The sequence below is a fragment of the Natator depressus genome, chromosome 7, assembly GCF_965152275.1.
Source record: "Natator depressus isolate rNatDep1 chromosome 7, rNatDep2.hap1, whole genome shotgun sequence".
Lineage (NCBI taxonomy): Eukaryota > Metazoa > Chordata > Testudines > Cheloniidae > Natator > Natator depressus.
The window spans coordinates 92,105,963-92,113,053 of NC_134240.1; positions in this window are offsets into that span (position 1 = coordinate 92,105,963).

Sequence of the window (7,091 nt, forward strand, 5' to 3'; positions counted from 1 at the left end):
CTTCCACACAGCTCTTTCTCCCCTCCCCCGGAGAGTCTCCCCGGTTATATGTACCGCTGTGAGGCGTTAGGTACATTGACCTTCCATTCCATGTTAAAATTGTTACATGCAATATTAAATACATACCCCCATCCAAAGAGTTTGCGCCATTGTATGCAGTGCTACGTGCACTGATCGAGAGTTTACATTGTTAGAAACACCTCTGCAGTACACTCCACCCCCTCCCAGCTGTAACGCATTTGCTTTTGAAGCAACAGGACAGTGTTCTGTAGCTACTATCCTGGTGCCTTTCATCACGTTTAGAGCTGCAGCCTGCCTGCTCTTGAATTATGGTGCATCTTCAAAGGCTCTCAAGCTCAGAACTTCTCTGCTGAAATCAATTAAAATACTGAAGTTAGGGTGTCAAGGCCACTACAGCAAACTATTTGGGGCTTGAGATTTCCAAAATGCTAAACTAAGATAATCACGCAAATACATTCAACTGTTATTTTTACGTTTGATTTGATTTGTAAAGCTCAAATGACACCAGAGCTTGGAAGGAGGAAAGGACTTGGGTAAAGACCAAACGCAAAAGGAGAGAGTTACTTTTCCCAAAATTTCCTGCACCATAGCAGTTGACGTGCATCTTCAGTTGATTTGTTTTCAGCCTTTCCTGTTAGTTTTGCTTACCTCTGGCAGGCAACTCATTCTGTTTAAGTGGTAATACCCAGTGACTCAAGATCACTGGATAACGGAGCCTTCTCCAAATCTTTGTAGAGCAGAAGCTGGTCCAGAGCCATTGTGTGTCTCACACGTTGTGAATGAAAGTTCAGTACAGAGACTAATCTCTGTGAAAGAGTTGGCTTTTTTCCTCCGTTCGACTGTAGAGTCGAGTTGTGTCCCTCCTGCTGTCTCACTACATTGGAATGTCTGAGCTAACTGTGCTTCCAAAGAGCTCAATACCGAGCAGAGCTGTACTGCCCAGACCTTGTGGAGATTTTAATTCACTTCCAAGCCTTGCCAACAGTTGCACACAAGGTGCCTTTTTTACACCCTGCTCTCTGTCCAGCGAAAAATGCAGGCTATCTCAGTGAAAACAATGGCTCAATTCACGACTTTGTTCAGAAGTGCAGCACACAACCTCTGCACTGTGCGCTGCTGCCAACCATTATCTATGGGAAGAAAGACTTAACTAAAGTCTGTGAAAGGGGGAAATATTGTACAGTTTCCAAGTACTTTATGGAAAAATACAATTTAAATTAACTCAGCTGTGCATCTTTGCATGCAAGACTTTCTGGTCTTTGTGTGCAGAGTCAAACAAAGAGAAAAGGAGTCGATCTATTTAGAACTTAATTTTAAAAGTAGTATTCTAATTCTGAAAACAGCAAAAGTTGGCTGTAGACAACATGCAATTTTATTTTTGGACTTTTCTATATAAAGAATACAAATTCTCATAGCTGGTATGTGGAGATAATGTCTCACTGTTGGGTTTTAAAAAAATTAATTTACTTCATTCCCTTCTAATATAAGGAATTCATACTGTTTTCTAGGGGCACCGTATCTTACACTTGAGGGTCAGGTATTTACTATTGTATATTATATACTTACTTTACTTCAGAAAATATATTGTATCTCTTTATACCATGCTCAGAGGACAAGTATTATAAAATGGTGACACTATGATAGTGTGGGCATCTATACTGAGCGTAGCATAGTTGGGAATCAAAGTGTAATAAGTCTACTATGAGACGTGTTATAACAGACTTTTAAAACCAGTAAATGTAGCTGTCTAGTGAAGTAAAACCTAGGAAAGATATATATTTTCTGAAAGCATAGGGTTGTTTTTTTTTTACTATTACTGTAGCCAGATATTTGTAATATTCACTTAACATTACATGGCTACATTATTAGCTACTTATTTTAAGCTTGGTTCTTTCAACAAGCTTAAACTGCAAGGTTATTAAAGAATGAAAAGCGCTAAAATATGCGAGCCACAACAGATCACCTCAGCCTTCCTAATATGATTTTGACTTTATACTGTTATGTCTAGTTTAATCTGAATTATGTTTTAGTTGAAATTAAAACAGTTACACCAATTCAAGATACTTTATATTAATCATTCTCTACTGAAATGGACCATATATTGGGTGAAATCCTCATGGCCTCCAATATGGTTTGGATTTCACCCATAGTACATAGTATTAATAGTAATGTCCCTTTTTTGCCATAGGTGAAATTTTGTTGGTTCTTTCCCCTTAGCCAAGTCACATTTTTAATTGAAAATATTTGTATTGTGTTTCAGCATTGTTTATTTTTAATTTGTACACAAGTATATTTAATTTACAAATATTGTAACAGTATATATAAATATAAATTAAATAAAATAGTGTGATTTACATTTTTAAAGCACCAAATTTCAGTAGAAGAGGACTAGTAGTTGTTTAGTAAAAATCGTGAGTGGGAGTACAAATACAAGCAATAGCAGCCTCTCTAAAGAAGAACTTTTCAAGGAGCCTCTCTGCTTTTTCAATTATTTCAATAAGTACAGGAAACATATCAAATTATTCCAGTGGAAAATGTATCTGCCATTTTCCTTCACAATGTATTAGCACTTGATTTTTATTAACTTGGCAAGAGTATATGGTTATTGTACTGAAGAGTAATAAAAGGTTATAACCTTCATAAAAATGAAAAAAATTGGGAAAATCATCTAATCCTTGATTCAGCAAGGTTCTTCTCATGTGCTTAAAGTAAGGCACATGCGTAAGTCAATGGGATTACTCGCATGCTTAAAAGGTAAGCACATTCTTAAGTACCTTACTGAATTGGAGAACTAACCTCTCTGTAACCCCGTTCCTCATCTGTAAATATGGGATAACACTTCTGTTTCACAGGGGTATTGTGCGGATAAATTCATTAATATTTATGAGGTTCTCAGATACTATGACAATTGGGGCCATAGAAATACCTAAATAGATAGAAAATTGCAAAGGTGAAACATCCATGTCTGATACCATGGTGATAGGCACATTAGAAATACTAGATTGATTAGATGGGTACATTTGAGGAGGATGTGTCCCAACCCAGCAGTTTTTTAGCATCTTAATTATTTCTTTCCATGGAGTTGCAGAACTATCGCATTCAGACTCCTTCCTCCAAGCTATTTTTATGTGCTTGTTAATCCAGAAATCACATTCCTGAAAAGTGTTGCAGACTAAAATAAAGTTTTAATAGAAAGGAATAGCATATATAGGTATATCTAAAAAATGAGTTTTCATGTAACCCCATGGTTAATTATGTTTTCCACATGATTTTCCTTGTTAAGAAGCTGCATGGAAGTCATTGGCAGATCAAGACAGACAAGCTTTGCTGGTTCTCTTAAGCCACTTGTAGTAATTTAGGAAATGAACAGAAGTATATATGACCTTCTGATTTGCCTGCAACAGCTTGTGAAGATTTAGCAAGAAAAAAATTCTGCATAAATATAACCACCAGGGTTTTGGTGGCAAGTTCTAAAGCTGCCTATTAGAGGATAATTCATTCCGATGATCTCTTTGCCCTCCACACTGCATCACTCAGTTTTTCAGGACAGTTCACCTTTGACTGCACAGTCCATTGGCATTACTACACAACTGACATTTGGGAAGTCTGGCTCCATACTTAGCCCCTTGTCAATGGGGCTACTAAAAAGGTTGAGTTGAACTAAGTTTTGGAAAAATTATTGAAAACGAGTGTGTTATTGGGGAGGGGATACTCCACATGTATACAACTGCTTCAAGGGCTCCATCCCCTTCAGTGTTACATTCCAAATGCTAACATTTGAGGGGATAATTTTGGGGTGCCTGAGTTATTATTTCTGACGGACAACTTCTAACCTAGCATTTTGAAGGTATGAAAACTGTCTTCTGCTGAGTTGGACTCAGATCACAGTCTTTTGAAATACTTTTCTGTCATGTGGGTCCATGGAATCCCACACAAGATGGAAGTGTCTTCCATTCTTCTTCCCTAAGCCTCCACATCACACTCATCATCCTTTTATGTGATGACTAGATGGGGTGGCCTTTATTCCTTATTTGGCCTTTTGAGATCCTTGAGGATTCAAGGCTGAAAGTAATGCCAACACAATGCCCATAGCTTCTGTGGGCCTGATGATAGAGAGAGAAAACCACCTCAAATTTACTATGTAAGTGCTAGCATCTTAGAGGAAATAGCTTGTCTTCACATACAGCGCTACAGCAGTGCAGAGCTTCTCTCATCAGCGTAGTTAATCCACCTCCATGAAGGGACATAATACTGTCTACATGGGGAGTGAGGTTGGTATAACTATGTTGCTGACGGGTGTGGATTTTTCACTGAACAACATAATTATACCAATATAGGTCTGTAGTGTAGATCTGGCCTTGGTCTACACTGTGCCTCTTTGGTCTAAAATCTACAGAATGGAGTGTAGAGAAAAGTTTTTTCTTTAATTATGATATTTTATAACAATATTTTCAAACTATCTAATTTTAATTAAACATTTTTAACATTCATATAATTTTAAAATGTCAGTATTTTCTTCAAGTTTTCCTCCAAAATGCACCTATGAGCTAAGAACACACACTCAAGGAAATTTAAATAAAAATAAAAAAAAAAGTTAGAAACACATGAACACAAATTTAGACTGAAAGGGTTCTCTCAACTTCAACGAAAGTATCACTACCACAATATTAGAATTTTAAAAACCCACATTTATTATTCAAAGAGTCTTGCTTTCTACTAATATTGGGCCAGATCACTTCCTTCCACATTAAGAGCCACAGGAGAGAGCTTTTGGGAAGGAAATCTCAGTCAGGATCTTCTTGTGGAAGTTCTACCTATATCATCCTACCAGGGAGGTTGGATTTATCCTCTTCCCAAGAGAAAAAAATAATGGGGTCTGTTGACAAGCAGGCAAAGCCCTGGGGATCCTCAAGAAGGTATACCCCACCTAGCTTCCTGGAAGCACTGTTCCACTGGAGCCATGCTAGCTGAAACTCCCATTGTTTCCAGTGGCTTCCAAAATCCACAGTGGGGTCATGTGGAAAAGGCAATATAGCTTGGGGATGAATGATCTTTGCTAGGGAAGGTATATAAGGCCACATAAGGGACAAAGTTAATTGCCTCCAATCCACTCCACCTCTTATCCTGCTCAGTCATCTTTCCTACTGCAGCACAGATTCTGCACACATGGAATAGCCCACGAAGTCCTGCCAAGCAATCCCCTTTCCATACACAATTGACAGGTCCTCTGTATCAGGGAGGATACATTCTGGCCCATTATAAGAGAGTTCTCTGGGGAAATCCACAGTCTCAGCTCTGAAGGCTGTTGCTTTACTGAAAGTATTCATTTTAAATCAAATGGTTTCTAATAGTTTGAACTGCTAAAAGGAAGTTTAAATCAGTGTTTCTCAACCTGGGATTCATGATCCCCCGGGAGGTGTCACAGGACAAGTTTAGGGTCACAAGTGCAGGGCCAGCATTAGGGGTGGCAAGCAGGGCAACTGCCCAGGGCCCTATGCCACAGGGGGCCCCGCAAAGTTAAATTACATGCTTCAGCCCACGTCCTGCCACCCCAGACTCAAGCATGTAACTTAACTTTGCAAGGTCCCCTGGTGTGGGGTCCCGGATTATTGCCCTGCTTTCCACCCACTAATGCTGACCCTGAATATTATTAATAATTTACTTAATAATATTTAAGGTGGGGGGGGTTGCAATTTTTTAAAGTCTTAGTCACATTTTTTTTAAGTCCAAAGGGGGTCACCAGGACAAAAAGGTTGAGAAACACTGATTTAAATCAATACCCTATTGTACTTTCTTAAAACAATAAATAAGTAGAAAACCCAAAGGTGCAGATATTAAGAGCTGTTCTAGTATTTGTGAGTTATGTCTGAGTTTTTCAGACTTTGACTCTAGCATATAAAAGGTCTTAACCAAAGCTGCTATCTTACAAATGTTCCATGGGACTATGGAGACAACTGTGTTGGAACAGTAAGTACCTCTTTGTTAACAACCATATAATGTCACTTCACAGGGTGAGTCTGATTCCATCCAGCCTGATTGCTATATTGTTGGGCTTATGTGAATAATTTTGGAGACATAATAAGCATGTTCAGCTGGAGTCTCTTTTGACATCATAATGCAGAAAAATGTTTAATCTCTGGACAAAAAGACCACCACAAAATGTATCTACTGGCTATCAGAGACAAGGTGGGAGAGGTAATATCTTTTATGACACCAACTTCTGTTGGTGAGATAGACAAGCTTTCAAACTTCCACCAAGCTATTCTTCAGATCAAGGAAACGTACTCTATTGGCTATAACGGTAATATGCCTCCTCTGTAATCACTCAGCAGCCTAGTATAGTCAAGCCAGCAATAAAATCTCTGATATTTAGAATCAATCAGGAAGTTTCCTGAGTAGTTTGTAAAGAGAAATCTTGTTTTCAAATCTAACTAAGATTGAACATTTCTAATAAGGATAATAACTTTATTGTAAATATGTTAATTAATTTAAACAATCATCATCTTGATTATCTTCTTGCTTATACTAATTTTGATTTCAATAGAGTTACTCCTAATTTATTCCTATTTAAATGAATCAGACCCTACAGTCCAGATCCTCAGAATCATTTTTGAAGATCTGAGCCAATAGGTTTAATTATTATTGCCATCTTATTACTTATCTGTGTTTCTCTTCAAATGTTTTCTCTACACTATTCCAGGAAGTTCCTTCCCTAGTTAAATACAGTTTAAAATACGTATTTTCAAAATCTTGGAGGAATAATTCTTACAAAAATTACAATATGAGGCTGTGGGATTTAGTACAAACATTTTAAGCATATGAACTTTTAATTCATCTTACTTTACTACTACTACTCAATTTTTAATAAATGTTAAAGGAACTGCATCAATTTTCTGAGATTATCTGTAGTTCTCGCTAAAATCAGAAGCTTGTTTAATCTGTGAATGGAAGATAAATCTTTTAGTATATTAATTCTTAAGGGAATTTGTGCCATGAGTTATACACAAAGATCACTTAAAAGAAAGAGTGGCTACCACTGTAGATCAAGATGATTAGGCTATATATTAAAG